This window comes from Pteropus alecto, unplaced genomic scaffold, assembly GCF_000325575.1.
Source record: "Pteropus alecto unplaced genomic scaffold, ASM32557v1 scaffold461, whole genome shotgun sequence".
NCBI classification, from domain to species: domain Eukaryota; kingdom Metazoa; phylum Chordata; class Mammalia; order Chiroptera; family Pteropodidae; genus Pteropus; species Pteropus alecto.
In genome coordinates, this window is record NW_006431079.1 from 2067587 (window position 1) to 2084343 (window position 16757).

Here is a 16757-nt window from a genome sequence, read left to right on the forward strand (position 1 = left end):
TAGGCCAGAGCAGGTCAACGAAATGGACCCCAGTGTTTGGGAACCCATTTTAAATGGATAATATTACCATACCATTGCCCTAAAAGATCTATATGGATCTTAAGGAGAGTCAGTTCCATATATGCTACCTGACCCTATTGTTATCGTATCAGTCCAAGCCATTGCTCACACCCTCCCCACAATCCTTCATAGCTATGTTGTATGATCACTGATCTCACTGCAACTCTTTATGGCCTAGTTTCCTTTGGCCTACCTCCTTTTCACCCACCTCAGGCTAGCTTTCTCTCTGCTTCAGCCATCTCACTTTGAATTCCCATTTTCCTGTCAACAGCTCCTCTGCCATTGTCCACTTTTCCTTTGCACAGTTTCTACTTTACTGAAATCAGAGGAATCCACTTTCCTGACAGCCTTCTTGGCTAGGAGACAAGTTAATCTTCTCCTCCCTAGATGTCAGTTCCTTTCACACTGTTTTACTACTGTCAATTAACCATCTCTGCTCCTTTAAACACTTCCATCTGGAAGTCTGGGTTTTTTTTTTCTAAGCCAGCAGAGTGATAAAATCAACCTAATAACTAATAACTACAGATCAAAGAAGTCATGTTTATCCTCGTGCAAATGGAAGACTCAAACCTTACCATTATCATGCAAGGAAAGATCAATGCAATGTGGACTGACGGGGCCAGGGAAAATGAAGTGAAAAAGCACAAGAACAACAGAGAGAGTACTTGCTCCAGTCTTGGAGCTATCCACCTTGGTCTTCTGGGTTCTTGTTGCTAGACAGACAGACCAGTGGAAAATGACTGAGACTACTCCGAGAAAACAAAACCCAGGTTGATTTATCACTCTGCTACATTGAAAACAAAGACTAGACATAGTCAATCTATAATTATATTTCCCAGATTACCTAAAAAGTGTCTTTTTATAGGTAGTTAATTTTCACTAATATTCATTTTGAATTAGGATCCAAACAAGATCCTCTCATTGCATTTGATTGTTTGATTTCAAGTCTTTTAACTTAGAGCAATCCTCCTCCCCTCCTTTTTTCATGCTATTAGCTCGTTGCTGATAGCATGACTAACTCGTTGAACTCGTTAGTCAGAGTTCAACCAGAGAAAGAGAACAAGTAGGAAATATATACTAAGAAATCTATTGCAAGGAATTAGGTTATTCAATTTACCCAATTTTTTCAGCGAGGCAAATTGGAAATCACAGGGCAAGGTGTCCAGAAGTGCAGCCTGGAACTCTTGGGCATGAACCGAAACTACTATGCACAAGTAGAATTTCTTTTTCTGGAAACCCTGAGTTTTGCTCTTAAATTCTTTCAGCTAAATGAATCAGAACCACCTGGATTATCTTTTCTCCCCATATTTCCTATAAATGCAGTTTGACTGTAGAGGCTTCATTAGATTCAGATTTGATTGTTCTGGAATGAATACTTCATAGGTGGTGCTGTGTGTTCCATGTTGCATCACATCAGGAGGCCCATAATATCTGCTGGTCCCACTTTAAGACTGAACATCTCATCAATATTTCATCTAATAGTTTTACCCATTGTGATAGTAGTGTGGATCCATTTTATCGGGGATTATAAAATGGTGATTTTCAAATTAATTATTTACTAGTGTCACTTCTGTAAAAAACTCTCCCTTAAGAACTAGGGCTATTTGGTTACCCTGAAATACTGTCCATTACAGGAAAGGCAGGAGAAAGGCAGAATTCTTTCCTTTTAAGGAGTTGATAACTAGTTACTTACAATCGTATCTAATGTGTTTCGGAATTTTAATATTTTTAGTATAATTATAAATTCATGAGTTTTATATATTTGATCATTTGCATTTATTATTACTTTTGATGTTTATACAGTCCCATCTTTTGCCAATGGTAACCACATCATATTATTTTTTTGACAAGACATTGATAGCTTCCTTATGTGCTGGCTTATCTTCTATATTTCACGCTCCAGCCCTAGAACTAGCCATTCTTCAAAGGAGTTCTGGATCCTCCTTCACTAAGCAATGGTGTTTAGGGACCACAATTTGGTTGCTGGATGTATTCGTAGCTATTGGATTATCATTACTTCTAGCTCTTTTCAGTGGACAGAGCTAGGGAATATATACGTTTAAAAAGAAAATAATTATCTAGAGTTCATACTGATGTTCCTAATTTCAATTTAATATTACAAAATTTTAAAGCTAACTTTGATTTTATATTTCAATCTCTTTTATCTTACATTGAAAATCTTAATCCCTAATAACATTAATTATTTACATTATAAGATATAGAAAATAGATTCGAAACAATACCAATATTACTATTGACTATTAGGTTACATGTTCTGACTGCTCTGTTCTTAGAATATATATTACTAAGGATGTAGAGTCAAAATGATATCGTCCCTTGAAATAATTCTTTTTCTTAGTGATTTCTCAGGGGGTTTTTTGTTTGTTTTTTTTTTAAAAGAATTACTTCTTAAATTTAATTTTACTTTTGAAATGTAAAAGTTTTGTATTTTTCCAAAGTCAGAACTATATGATAAGCATATTTGGAGAAGTATGTCTAGTCCCAATTCTCTACCTTGTTACCTCCTTATGCCTATATTTAGATGTTTTGGTCTTTTCAGGATTTTTGCAAATATAAGCAAATACATACACTTGCATATAAATATAAAGTAAGGCTATGTTTGTGTTTCCCGCCCCGTTCTTATGCAAAGTGTAGTATTCTGTAACTTCTTTTTTTTCACTTAATAATATAGCCTAGAGATCATTCCATATCATAGTAATTAATGAATAGATATACTTCATTTTTTTGAAAATGGGATAAAATAGATTTACCTCATTTTTTGAATTTCAACATATGGATTTACCATAGTTTATTCAACCAGACCCCTTCGGATGGATATTTGGGTTGTTACTATGCAGAGAATTCAACAATGTATGATCTTTTGTACAAATAATTCTTTTTTTTTTTTTTACCAGATACTACTAAATTCCTTTCTATAGGAAGAATTCTCAGCAGTAATGTATGAGAGTACTCATTACTCTGCACCTGGATCAAAAGAATATGCTGTCAAATTTTTGGATTTGTGGCAATCTGATAGAAGTGATATATCAGAGTGTAGTTTTAATTTTAATTTTTCTTATTGGGAGTGATATTGATCATCTTTCTTATAAATCATTTATAAATCATTTTCATCTTTGTTGTGAATGATCTATTCTTATTATTTTCCCCATTGGATTAATGGTCTTTAAAAAATGTTTAAGAGCTCTTTGTATAGTAAATATATTAGCCATTTGTCTATGTTTTAAATTGCAGATACCTTTTCCCAGTTTATAATTTGTCTTTTGACTTTGCTTAATGGGAATTTTGCACCATGTGAGCTTTTAAATTTTTATGTAGTCAAGTTCACCAAGGTATGTATACAGTCTAGTCTTCATAAAGACACCAATTTTGTCTTTATTGCTTCTGGATTTTGTATTATAGTTAGATTTTCCTCACTTTCTGGTTATAAAGGAATTCATTCATGTTTTGTTCTAATAGTTGTAAGTGTGTGTGTGTTTTTTAAATTACATTTAAATCTTTGATCCATCTGGAATTTATTTTGACATATTTTGTGAAAGGTAGATCTGATTTTATACTTTTTACTGAATGGTTCTCCAGTTATTCCAACACCATTTAGCTCTTCTTTCCCCCTCTAATTTTATTTTCCCCTTTTAACATGTATGAAATTTTCACATGCATTTAGGTTTATTTGAGGTGTCCATTCTGTTACATTGATCTGTCTTTTCAAGTATTAGTGTTATGTTGTTTTGATTATAGGGTTTTATAATATGTTTTAACATCTGGAGAGATAAGTTCCCCTTCTGTTGCTCTTTTTGCCCCACAGAGAGAGAAATCACATGAAGGGAAAAGGAAGTTGGGCCATTACGAATGACCGTGTAATAAAGCCTTAGTCATGGGATAAGGAAGTAGGCTGGAATGAACTGATATTGACAAGATTTTGTCCATGAACCAATTCCCATGGGATCAAGTCTAAGTCACAAATTTATAAAGGGATGCTAATGAAAACTGAAAAAACTTTCTGCACTAAAAAGATAGCATATTTGTTTTTGGTAGGTACTGCTTTGGTCCATTTCTAATGGAATTAATCACAAATGGAGAGAGAGGAACTAGTTCTCCTCTTGTTAAAAACTAAGGTTTGCTAGATAAAATACGTTATATCCCATTAAATTTGAATTTCAAGTAAACAACTAGTAATTTTTTAGTATAAGTATACCCCCAAATATTTAGTATAAGTATACCCACAAGTATATGAGCCATATACTAAAATATTATTTGCCGTTTACCTGAAATTCAAAAAAATTTTAACTTTTCAATTATAGTTGGCATCTGGCCAGACATCCATACAATTTACAAAGTGATTTCCCCCAATCAGTCTAATACCCACCTGGCACTATACATAATTATTACAATATTTTTGACTATATTCCATTTGCTGTACTTTACATCCCTGCAACTATTTTATGACTACCAATTTGTACTTCTTAATCCCTTCCCCTTTTTCACCCAGCCCCCCAACTCTCCTCCCATCTGGTAACTAACTATCAGTTTGTTCTCTGTATCTACCAGTCTGTTTTGTTTGTTTATTTTGTTTTTTAGATTTCATATATAAGTTAGATCCTATGGTATTAGTCTTTCTCTGTCTGATTTATTTCATTTAGCATACTGAAATTCAAATTTAATTGGACTTCCTGGTGTTTGTTTTGCTAAATCTAGCAAGCCTATCTAGACACATTTCTTAGCTTTGCTACTTCAAAGATTTCAGTGCATCTGTGTTGGTGTCAGGCAACAGCAACTGCAACAATACTTGGCAGAAATGGCAGTGCCTGGAGAATTTTGTGGTTGCTGGAAAAAAGGCAGCAGTCTCGAGTGGACAAATCATCATCTAGAGAAGTAGCATTGTTACTTAGTAGGTGCAAACTAAGTACCCGGGGAGCAGCAGCAGAGTCTGGCAGTCAGTGGTGCCTTTTGAGTGTTGTAGCTCCCAGAGAATATAGAAGTAGTGCTTAGTAGAGGCAATAGTACCTGGTAGCTGTGGTGATACCTAGACAAAATAGTCATGTGCTTGGTGGGAAAGGAAGAAACCATTAGAAGTAGTCTGTGCCCAGTGGAAGATATGATAGTATTCACTGGAGTGGAATTAGACCAGGTGCAGTGGGAAAAACCTTAATGCCACATGAAAAGTGATCATACTTGCTTGTGAGCAGATCTGAATCTTCTGCTTCCAGATAAAACTAGAGGGTTAATTTTTTTTCAAGGAGCGAGAGTCTGCCTTAACAGATGCAGAGAAATGCAACTTACATTGGCACTTCACACACCATCACTCTGGAAAAAGAGAATAAAGGAAGTATATTGATAATGTAGCAAGGATAATTATCTCTACCCCAACCTACACTTTACTGCTGTCAGCTAAAATCCCCTAGGCAGGGCTCTCTGTGGAATCTTTTTTGAGCATAAGACTCAAGGCTGGAGACCTAAGTAGGATTCAGAAAGAGAAGGATGCAATAGGAACCACACATTCACTTTTCTAACCACAAATATAGAGTGGAAGTGATGGATGAGGGTGGCTACCCATGCCTCTAGGGACCAGTCCTGCCAGGATTTGAGGCAGGAGGCAGACAATTGAGTACCATGAATGAGTACTAGGCTTTAAGGCAGAACAACTCCACTTGCCAGTAAAATATCGCCCTGTAGAGGTCTCACTCTTTATTAATCAGGTCTACTAACTCCTCTTCCAAGGGGAGATATTAAAGGAGTTATTAGTAAAGGGATATTTCCATTCCCACAAGGATGGGAATATTCTCCTACTTCCATTAAAGTTTGAAGTTTTCTTCATCTCTGGTTGCCACCACATGATTTTTTTCCCACCATGTAGATGCAGGTAACCCAGATTACTCAGTGAATTATTATTGTGTCATTTGACTGAGCACCTTAGTACTTTGATCTACCTGCATCGGAGTTTCAGATGCAAGATAAGATCCCCTGTAGATAAAGCCATGTTTTAGTCTAAATTAGGATCAGGTTTGCCTCTTGCCTTTGTCCAGACACCAGTGAATATCTATGGTGTCATGTCATCTCTGATGTCTCCTAGTGACATATACCTCATCCACACCTTTTTCCAGACTTACAACCCAGACACACTTTCCAGGCTGGATCTTCAGATTTAGACATTATCTTCTCCTATCTCTACTACATGGAAGTTTCTGTTGTGTTCTTCCACTTAATAGTTTATCTTTAATAAGTTCTTTTTAAAAATCTGCTAATGAAGAAAATATAACATTTAAAAATATTTTGTTATGATACTTATGTATCATTTATATATTATTTTTATGAAGTTTTGTAAAATATAAGTCTCTGTTATTACTATTATCTATGACTTTTGCTGAAATGATAATCTTCATAGGTAAAAGAATATGTACAATGAAGTACTATATTTGGTCTTTTTGTATTCATAGAAATTTTACTTTTAATTAATTTTTTTATCACAGAAAAATGTCTTCAACTTAGCTAAAGACTAAATCCAAATCAGATGACAATAATAATTGGGGTAGTAATAAATAAAAGTATGGAAATTTCTCAAAAAGGTAATTTCTAGAAAATGATATTATTTAGTATGCAGAATTCCAGATTGCCAAGAAAGCATCCTAGACTTCAAAGACTAAATAAAAATCTCGAGTTCAAGAAACTAAATTTTTGCCAATATTTATTGGCTTTGTGGTTCCTGAAGGAGCTTAACATTCTTTGACTTGAACACAGTCCAAAACACACTGCAGTTTCCATATTCAAATAAATATTAATATGAGATTGCTTAGAGGGGTAAGTCAATGGCCAACTCAGAGACTAAAGTTCAAGTATAATAGTCTTCATGCATTCTTCTGGCTTGTTCACAACTGCATTCTGTACCAAAAGAAAGTGATCAAGAAGAACAATATTTAGGTGGACAGGAACAGTTGGCCTTGTACTGAATGATCTTAAAACACAGTATAGATAGATTGATAAAAGTTACAACTTGGATCTCATGAAATCCCAAAGAATGTACGCATTCATTCAACAGCATTTACTGAGAGCCAACTAGGTATGCGCTAGATTTGCAGTACTACACAAGTGCTAAAGATGAAAGGAAAAATAAAATATGTGTACAAATAACAATAATACAATGTAGCATATGCTAACATAGATATAAAAACAAAATGCAAAAAGTAGAAATGAGGAAGATTCATTGATGGGAGGTAGCCTTCTAAAATAGCCCCCAATGATCCCTACATTCTGTATTCATGCTCTTGTATAATTCCCTCTAGTGGTGCTTATAATGAATAGTATATGGCAAAAGTAATGGAATGTCATATCCAAGATTAGGTCTAAAAGATTATGACTTCTATCTTGCTAGCACCCTCTCTTTGGCACTTTTCTCTTGCTTCCTCTGAAGAGTAATTTGCCATTTCCTAAGCTGCCCCAATGGAGAGTTCCACATGGGAAAGTGCTAAGGGCAAACTTTGGCCAACAGGAAACAAGGAACCAAATTCTGCCAACAACCATAAGAGTGAATTCAGAACTGATTCCTCCCTAGTAGAGCCTTGGGATGGAAATAGTCCTGGCTAGCACTTTGATTGCAACTCTGGGAGAGCTCTGGAACAGAGGACCCTCTTCCTGATCCACAATAACACAAAGCAATAAGTGTTGTTACAAGCCATTAAATTTGGGGGTAATTTGTTATACAGCAATAGATAACTAATATCATTTGGAAGAAAAGCAAAGGTAATTGAAACAAGAAACGGGTATAGTACAAATCAAGGTAAAGTACAAATTAAGTTTTGAAATGACAAATGATCCTATGTTGTTATAGCATGAAATATCCTTATAGGAATGACTGGAGATAAGGTTCGAGATGAGGATTTGAGGCCAAATTGTAAAAGCGTTTAGTGTCATTTGTATCAGTCAAGCTTCCCTGGAAAGAAACAAAAACTTCTCCAACTATTTTAAATAAAAAGCTTAACACTGGCAATTATGTATACTTATAAAATCATTAGAAGGACTTAGAACTAAGTCAAATTGCTGGTGTGACTAATTGCCTCTTCACACCCAAGAAGCTAGGCTAGATTCTGGAACTTTGTTACAGAAAAGTCTAGTATCTCCATGATAATCTTGCTGCAGCAGTAGCTGAAGTAGCACAGAATTGGTCTCTCTTTCTTTCTGCCTTCTAACTCATGTGGGGGTGCATTAGTTGGTAGAAGCTAATTTGCATTACATAAATCCAGCTATAGAATCTGGGAAAAATAATTTAGTTTTCCATCCTCTACAAGAGTTTAGGAAGGCACACATTTGAAATGGATGCTGAATGCTAATTCACCATATCCACCCAGTATAGTAATGTGTTTGGACTTGCTTTTAAAAAATAATAGGGAGCCCTGAAGGTCCAAAGAAGGACATAATAAGCTCTGTATCAAAGACAATTCACTTTCGCAGGTTAAAAGTATGGACGATAGGTGTGATAGAGAGGTTGCTGAGACTGGAAACAGGGTGAACAATGGTATATATGAAAAGCAGCAAGAGCTTGAACTCGAGTCTGGAAAATAGCAAGGAGACGTCAGATGGTGTTTAAGACAACAGAATTCATCTCAGTTCAGTTAGTATCTAATGCCACCATCCAAGTTCTATGTCCCTTAATTCATGTTCTCTGAATGATATTACTCCATGGTCTGTATTTTCTTACTATCATGATAATACTCCAGAAACTGTATTTTCCTACTGTATCGTCAAGTCTAATAATTCTTTATCTGTTATTAAACTTAGATCTCTGATGTTCAAGCTTGGAGTGGTCCTGAAGTGAAAGAAACATGGCACAGCAACCAAAATTAACTTCAAAATGATTTTTTTTTTCCATTTCTTAAAAACTGTGAAAGGGATTTAAATACATATACCACAGCAAAATTTGTAAACATTTCCTTTTCAATCCTATCTATTTTCATCACAGCTCACAATCACTCTGGGGTATCCCCTTCCACATATTCTTCAAGTCTCTTGACACCTAGCTCCATGTGGATTCTTTCTCTTCCCGATTCCCCTCTGTCCTTGTCTCCTCATATCTTCATTATATAGATTGACTTAGACTCTGTCCAGCAAGGTAAATCCTTCCTTTTTAGGAAGGACAATAGGAGGAAAATTAGACTGACAATTAGAGGAGTAAAGGTCACATGTTAATGTTTGTCATGCCACAATTTTCACTGTCAACTATTAGTTTTCTTCATTTTTTTTTTTTACCTCCAAACTAACCTCTTCCTATTTCCTTCCAAGATATTTGCATGTTAATAGTGTAAAAATCTTTTTCTTTTCCTTCCTTCCTTCCTTCCTTCCTTCTCCTTTCTTGTTTTTTAAAGAAATCATAAACAGCATTTATTACTTTGGTATATCACACTGGTCTTGTTGCTGTTCCTTCACATTTGATTGGTTTTCTGTCTTCCCTCCCTCTTCCCAGTTTGGCTACACAGTGCATCCACAAACCGTTAGCTCACAGAAGCAGTATGCTTATTCCACATCTCTAACACCATTCATTCACAGGGAACTGCGGGAAGTTCAATGCTAACAAAAGAATTTGGAATAAACCAGGCCTCCCAGGATGGGTAGCTCAAGTAAGATGATGATGGAAAGTAGTAGCTTGTTGGTTGTCACTTCTCTGGACATTGACCAGAGAACCTTCGGACTTTTGCTCAAGGTTTCACCTGCGTTTACCAGTCTATTCTTGATTCATTCCAACTTTTCACATTGCTTCCCCAGCTCTTCTATGATTTCTGAGCCAATCTGGTCAGTCTCTGTGGCAATCCGATTAGAACGCTCAATACTCTGGGTAGCCCCGTTCAGGCTGTCAGTGCCTTGCAGAAGTAACGCCTTTTGAGACTGTAGCCGATTCATATGCTCATTCTCTACAGCATATGTGCCATATTTCATGTCTCTTCGAACCCCAGGTGGGGCTGTCAAAGGTATGCTTCTCACTTCTCGGTGGAGTTGGGCAAGGTCGCTCCAGTAGGTTCAAAGCTTAGACATCATAGGGTTACGGAAAGATAAGAGTGCATAGTGTAGTTCCTCTTCCATCTCTGCCAGCGTTTCATTTGCTTTCTGTTACTTTTCATCAAAATCTCTGATCAACTTCTTCTCTTTTGTTCCCGCAGTCCCCAGGAGCCGTTCCGACACCCGTAGTAGGTCTTCATGGAGGCCGCAGAAGATCTCATGTAGTTTCTCAGAATGCTCAGAGGAGGTGGCGGAGGTAGCCATAGCGCAAGCCGGGCTGGAGTAGTGGCCACCGAAATTCTGGGCCCGGGCCCGCTTCTAGCCCAGCAGTCAGCCGCCTAGCCCAGCAAGCATCACAGCGACCACCACTACCACCGCCCTGGACGAGGCGCTTCCGGAGCCGCCAATGGTGTAAAAATCTTTATCTTTAGTCTTGCCTTTTCCCATTTCTGAAATTTTACCTTCATTCTAGATACTTCTGCCCAGATATTCTCTTTCCATACCACAAACGACATGTGATCAAGCCAAGCTCATTATCTTTTTGCTCAAATATGCATTCCTTTTCTTCATTTCCTAACTTGGCTAGCATGTTATTCATGTAGTTACCCAAGCTGAAAACTTCTTTGAGTTATTTTAATATCTTTGAGTTATTTTAATATCTAATCAATAGCCAGCATTTCTGGTTTTAGTCTCAGAAATGTCTCTGGAACCCATTTTCTGTCCATTTGCACTGCCATTGACAGTCCAAGCCTTTATCATGTCACACTATTGTCTGTCTTATTGTCCCTAATCCCTCGTTTCTCCAGTTCAGTGATTCCCATTCACTGGTCCTGGGACCAGGTGGATCAGATTTTCTGGGAGTATTTTGCTTCCAGATCCCTAAGTCTTACACATGAAAAAACACTCTGATTCTATTGTGCCGGTTGGGGTCCTATGACTTTGAGCTTTTACAGATTCCCATAGATAGTTCTAATGATCAACTAGGTTTGGTTTAACAATACTTTTAGTCCGTATTTTACATCACCATCACCAGAGTCATCTTTCAGAATCCCCCAAATCTTATTGTTTCTGTGATGGTCCTAAAGCTTTTCTCTTAGCCTAAGAATGAACACACTAAAAAGTCTGTCACTTGCATACTTCCCAGATACTCTGTTTCCGTACCATAAACAACACATCATCAAAACAACCTCACTATTTTCTCTCTAATATGCTTCCATTTTCTACATTTCTAATTTTCCCTCCACCTCTTCTCTACTGCCATGACACCTTAGTCTGCAGCCACAATTTATAATTGGTTATCTAGGGAACATTGCTCCCTTTTCCAGAGCTCTGTGCCTTTCCAAGACCATACAGCTTAGACTGTTGTGCTTTCTCATGTTGCTCTTTCTCATATTTTCTTGTCAAAAATTTTATATATTCTTTAAGGCCTGCATCAGATACCACCATCTTCCTGAAGCCTTTTCAGATAAAATAAATCTGTAGTTTCTCCTCTGAGTTTCTACAGTCTGTGCCTAAATTATAACATTTAGTATAGTTAGGTTCAAAGTACTATGTGTTGTAAATCATCTCTCCTGCTGTCTCTTTGTTTGGCAGTGATGATATGTGCATGTAGCGAACAAGGCTGTGGGGAGGAGAAATCGGAAGGAGAGACAATTGGGAGGGTAGAATGAGTTAGATCCCAACCGTAGGAATTGTTTACTTACTCTCAGCATGTTCACATTATCCTGAAAGATTATCTTAATTGTAGGTCAAAGAATTATAAGGTGTAGTTTTTAAAAAAACTGGACATTTAGTGACTTCTTTTTATTCTGATTTTATATCCTTCTTCTTTGTTATATTTCATAAAATAATAGTGATGTTAGATAGTAGTAAAACGTTCAGATGTCTTTATCTGAAAAAAATTAAAAAGTTGGAAAACCTATTTTGGTCCCTAAATTTGAAAAAGAGTAATTGTTCTGTGAAATTTGAAACTCTTGAGACTGCTATTGTTTGGTTTTCTGAAAGAAGGCCTAGAAACAATGACACCTCAGTAGCAATGAGCACACTTAATTTCTACATGTTGGTTTCTAATACCATTCTCAAAAAAAAAAAAAAAAAGAAAAGAAAGAGAATAAAAGAAAAGAAAAAAAAGGACTAGTGCTTTCTGGAGAAATGGCTGACTCTAGGACTGGGCAGAAAATATATGATGAACCTGGAATATACTGTAGTGTCAGAAAGTAAGCGCTCAATAAAAACACAATGATGGGGATAGGTGAAAAGGACACAGGAGCAAACTGAAAGCATTTTCAATGGGCAAAGCTGGAATAATTTAGGCAATAAATCAATTAAAAAAATAGTATTGGATTGTAACCTAAAGTAGAAAATAAATGTTCATGAGTCCATACTGGTATAAATAAATGATTGAATAAATCAATGAGGGAGAATAGATAAATTCTTCTATGTAGGAGAATTCCAAATAACTTATGTAGATATTCTACTTTCAAGGATATCTACTTAAGTATGGGCTATGCATAATGACTTCTTTCCAAAGAGTACGGTATGGAAAGAGAGAAAAATAGTAACTTTACATTGGAAAAACTTGATGAACACTACCTCATCCAGGTGGTCAAGGTGAATATCAATAGTGATAGGTCATATCTATAGTATGTACCCTTGATATGCTCTGATGAAAATGGTACTTTCTCTCAATGGTCCTCCTTTTTCCCTCCAGTGTAATCATGAGAAAACATCAGAGAGATCCCAATTGAGGGACATTCTGCACAATACCTGACCAGTTCTTCTCAGAACTGACAAGATTATCAAGAACAAAAAAATCACAGCCAAAAGGAGCCTAAGGAGACATGATGAGTAAATTTAATATGGTATCTTGGATGGATTCTGGAACAGAAAAAGTTAAATAAAAAGTAAAGAAATCAGAATAAGGTATGGATTTAAGTTAATAATAATGTATCAATACTGGTTCATTAATTGAGACAAACGTACCATAATACTGTAAGAGGTAAATAATAGGGGAAACTGGGTGTGGGAACTCTGTATTACTTTTTGTGAGTTTAAAACTATCATAAAATAAGTTTATTTTTTAAAAAATTAATGGCCTTCTACATACTAAAAAAAGACATCCTAAATCAAATAAGCACTGTTTAGAACTTTGGCATTTCCTGGGGAATAAACATAGAGGAGAGTGCTCCCAGCTGACTTTAGTATTATTAAAATGCTCTATACGACCTCACATTTAGACACATATAGATTTATTATGAGTTAAACAACTAAATTTTATTTACATTTAACTAGAAGAGCGAATTGACCAATAATTGCTTTTCTTCTTGTTTGGGAACTTAAATCTTTCTTTCTTTCTTGGTGTGAGTAACTCTCATTTCTGAGTAAGAATTTATTGCACATTATTATTATTGCCCTTAGAAACATGTTCTTCCCTATAGCAATTAGTTTTGCTTTGGACACTAGCTGAAGGTCTAGAGAAGGGCAATAAAATGTAGGATTCTTTGGTCTGGAAATCAGTATAATTCAATATTTTTCAAACCAATGGACATTTATAAACTCCCACTATATGCAAGTATGCACTGGGCCTTCTCAAGTCATCTGCTTTATTCCAACTTTCTACCCTTAGAAATCAGCTTGTCTTTAGTGGAACCATCTTGACACATTAATATTTGACAGTTGGCCTGGTCTTTTTAAAAAGTCTGCAATTTTGGAGGGAACTCCTTCTCAGGACAGAATACCTTTGCCCAAAGAAATAGATGTTTGAGCCTAGGAAGCAAGAAGAAGAGGCATTTCTGGGGAGGGAGATCCTTTACACTACTTGAGAATATAATCATATAGCTGTCTATCTGCCTCGTTTAAAGAGTGGCTTTGGTAGGCTGGATTGTAGGTCCAAACTGGGATGTTCTCTTATGTTCATCCAATTTTTCTTTGTTCAGTGGAGAATAAAGAAAATTTGACTAGAAAGAAGGAGAATTCTAGACCAGGCTCTACTTGTAGCCATCTGTGACATTGGTCTTAATTTTTTTACTCTGAAAAAAAGAATTTAGAGGAGCTTACATTTTCTGACCACCTGAGCTGGACCAGGTACATCTTTGTTAAGGTTGATGTCTGCATCAGTGAGGGGTAGTTCTCAAAGTTCTTCAATGTTTCACTTTTTAAGAAAGATTTAAGAAAGATTCCCTGAAGCTGGGGCAGGAATCTGTGTTTTTTTTTTTTTTTATTTTTTTTATTTCTCCACTGTTGTTTTTGGGAAGTGACTGATTTCAGGCTCACATGTTGGAATAATTTATATCCCTATATTGTCATTGGAAAGAGAGCATGGCAGTATAGGGAAAGGAGTATGGGTTCTGCAGTCATTCTAACCAGGGATTGAATCCTACCTTTGCCACTTAACTAGATATGTGACCTCAGAAAAGCAATTTAACTCCTCTAAACATTTAATTTTATATTAATAAAAAATGATTGTAATAATTCTTCTCAGGGAAGACATGGCAGTTAAATGGAACAACATGTGAAAATGACTTGTCACTTAGCAGGTACTCAAAAAATGTAAGCTTTCTCTCCCTCCCTCCCTCCCTTCCTTCCTTCCATAATGTTGGGAGTCACGTATTTTATCATTGTGTTTGCAAATGACATTTGGGCTATCTACTGATTATGTGGTTGGGTGGGGTTTTCTCCTTCCCTCTTTCTCTTCCTGGGTAGGACATGTACCTGTCTAAATTAACAGAGGATGCTAGTATCCTAACACAGAGTAGATACCCACAGATGTATCTAGAGTGGGAGATCTGATTATTTTTTCAGCACACACAGGAGGAAGGCCACTACTTAGACTTTTCCATTATTTTTTCTTCTTCATTCCCTGAGAACTAGATGAAGCCAATAAAGCTTAAGGGCTGACAAACTATAATTTCAAACTCATAGACTTCAGGGTCAGGCAGGTTGCAAATGAACAAAATGGGCTGGGTGCAGGGAGACGACAGTGTTACAAGATCCATAGAAAATGGCACCTTTATTTTGGCACGAGGGTGTTATAGAGGACTGCAAATGAGGACTCTGGTTAAGTGGAGTGGGAATAGCCTTTTAAAGAGGACAGCCACTACTCAGTATCAGATAATTATTGCTACGAGGGAATATGGATTCTCTATCTTCAGATACTCCAATTTTTCAAGGGAATCCCAAAATATAAATGTGTGAAATCTCTTGATTTTTAGTTCTTAGCAATTAAACCAAATTTTAAGATAAATACTCTGTGGGCCAACCAAAAAAGACTATGCCAGTCAGTTATGGCCTCTGAGATGAAAGGATCAAGGTGCTGTGGGGTCACTTGTGAGGACAAGATATTAGCAGTCTAAGGAGGGAAGACTAGAGAGGGGGAGACAAAAGCTGGAGAAACAGGTCAAATGAGCTATCCTGAATCTCCTGCTACCTGGGAACTTTGAAACAGATTGGGATGGTCAGGACCTGAATCTCAAGGAAAGGACCGTTGTGTGTGTGTGTGTGTGTGTGTGTGTGTGTGTGTGTGTGACCAACTTAAAATAAGACCATATTAATGTAGAGAAGAGGCAAGAAAATTAAAAATTTAATCAAGCTACATTCAGAGATTGGAATATGCTGATCAGCTCTGCAACCAGGCCAGGAAGAGACCTTCAGAACAAAGGAAAGTTTCTGCTGAGATTACTAATAACCCTTTCCTCACACCTGTGAAGGGGAAACAGGAACCAAGAGTCATTCCCTATGACTAAAATCATAGGGAACCTATGAATTAAAGGCTGGGAACTGCCAGTGGCCTTTCACTCTACATATTCTTACCTTTTCAGACTACATATTCTTCTCCTTCCTCACTGTATGTCCATATGAAAGGAAATGGGTTAACGAAGTCTTTTAAACAATAACTCACAGGAACTAAATAACGATATATAAAGTGAATTCCCTGAACATTCGCCCCCCTACTCTGTTTTTCCACATCTCTCTTGATCTCTCTCACTCTGTGTCTCTGAGAGGAGACCACACTCTGTCTGTGGAGTGTTATCCCTTTCCTAATAAACTTTCCTTTTGACGCCAACTTTGGCATGTGTGTTGAATTCTTTTACACTTTCCGCCAAGGGACCCTCTTCTTTTCTCGTCACGTGGGGAAATTTGCGCTGTCCTGCATCAATATGAAGCAAGAACAGCCCCACATGATATGTATATACTACTGGTTTTACACTTGTTTGTATTTCAACTACCAAAGTTGGCTCTCTTGGTTTTGCAAACAATGGATTACTTTAATTTTGTATGAAAGGTGTAATATATCTATGTAATCTATGTAAATAAGAGAGCAAAATAGCAAAAAAGTTTTTTCTAAATGCTTTTATTTTTTCAGCATGAATATTTACAAATATTTCTGCATGTGGTAGGCTCTTGCTGGAAAAAAATAGCTAGCGATACATTTGTTAATGACATTAAAAATGTGCTTTGATGTATAAAGTTAATAATGTATTTTTTATGTATGTTAATAATAAATTAAGGCTATAATGGTTGCCATATTAGAGAAAATAATAGATTAGTCTCAGCAAAAAATAAAAAATATTTTTGGAAGTGGATAAGCTAGGGATATCGAAACTGAAAAATATTAGTTTCAAACAACATTATACTATATCCAATCTATTGACTAATGATATTCAATTACAGAATGTAATACCTAGCATGTTGCCTGACAT

At 36.3% G+C, this 16757-nt stretch overlaps 1 pseudogene; it reads right to left on the minus strand.

The window, feature by feature from the left end:
• Positions 1-9633: 9633 nt before the first annotated feature.
• LOC102878704 lies at positions 9634-10323 on the minus strand (annotated as a pseudogene).
• Between the last annotated feature and the right edge of the window lie 6434 nt (positions 10324-16757).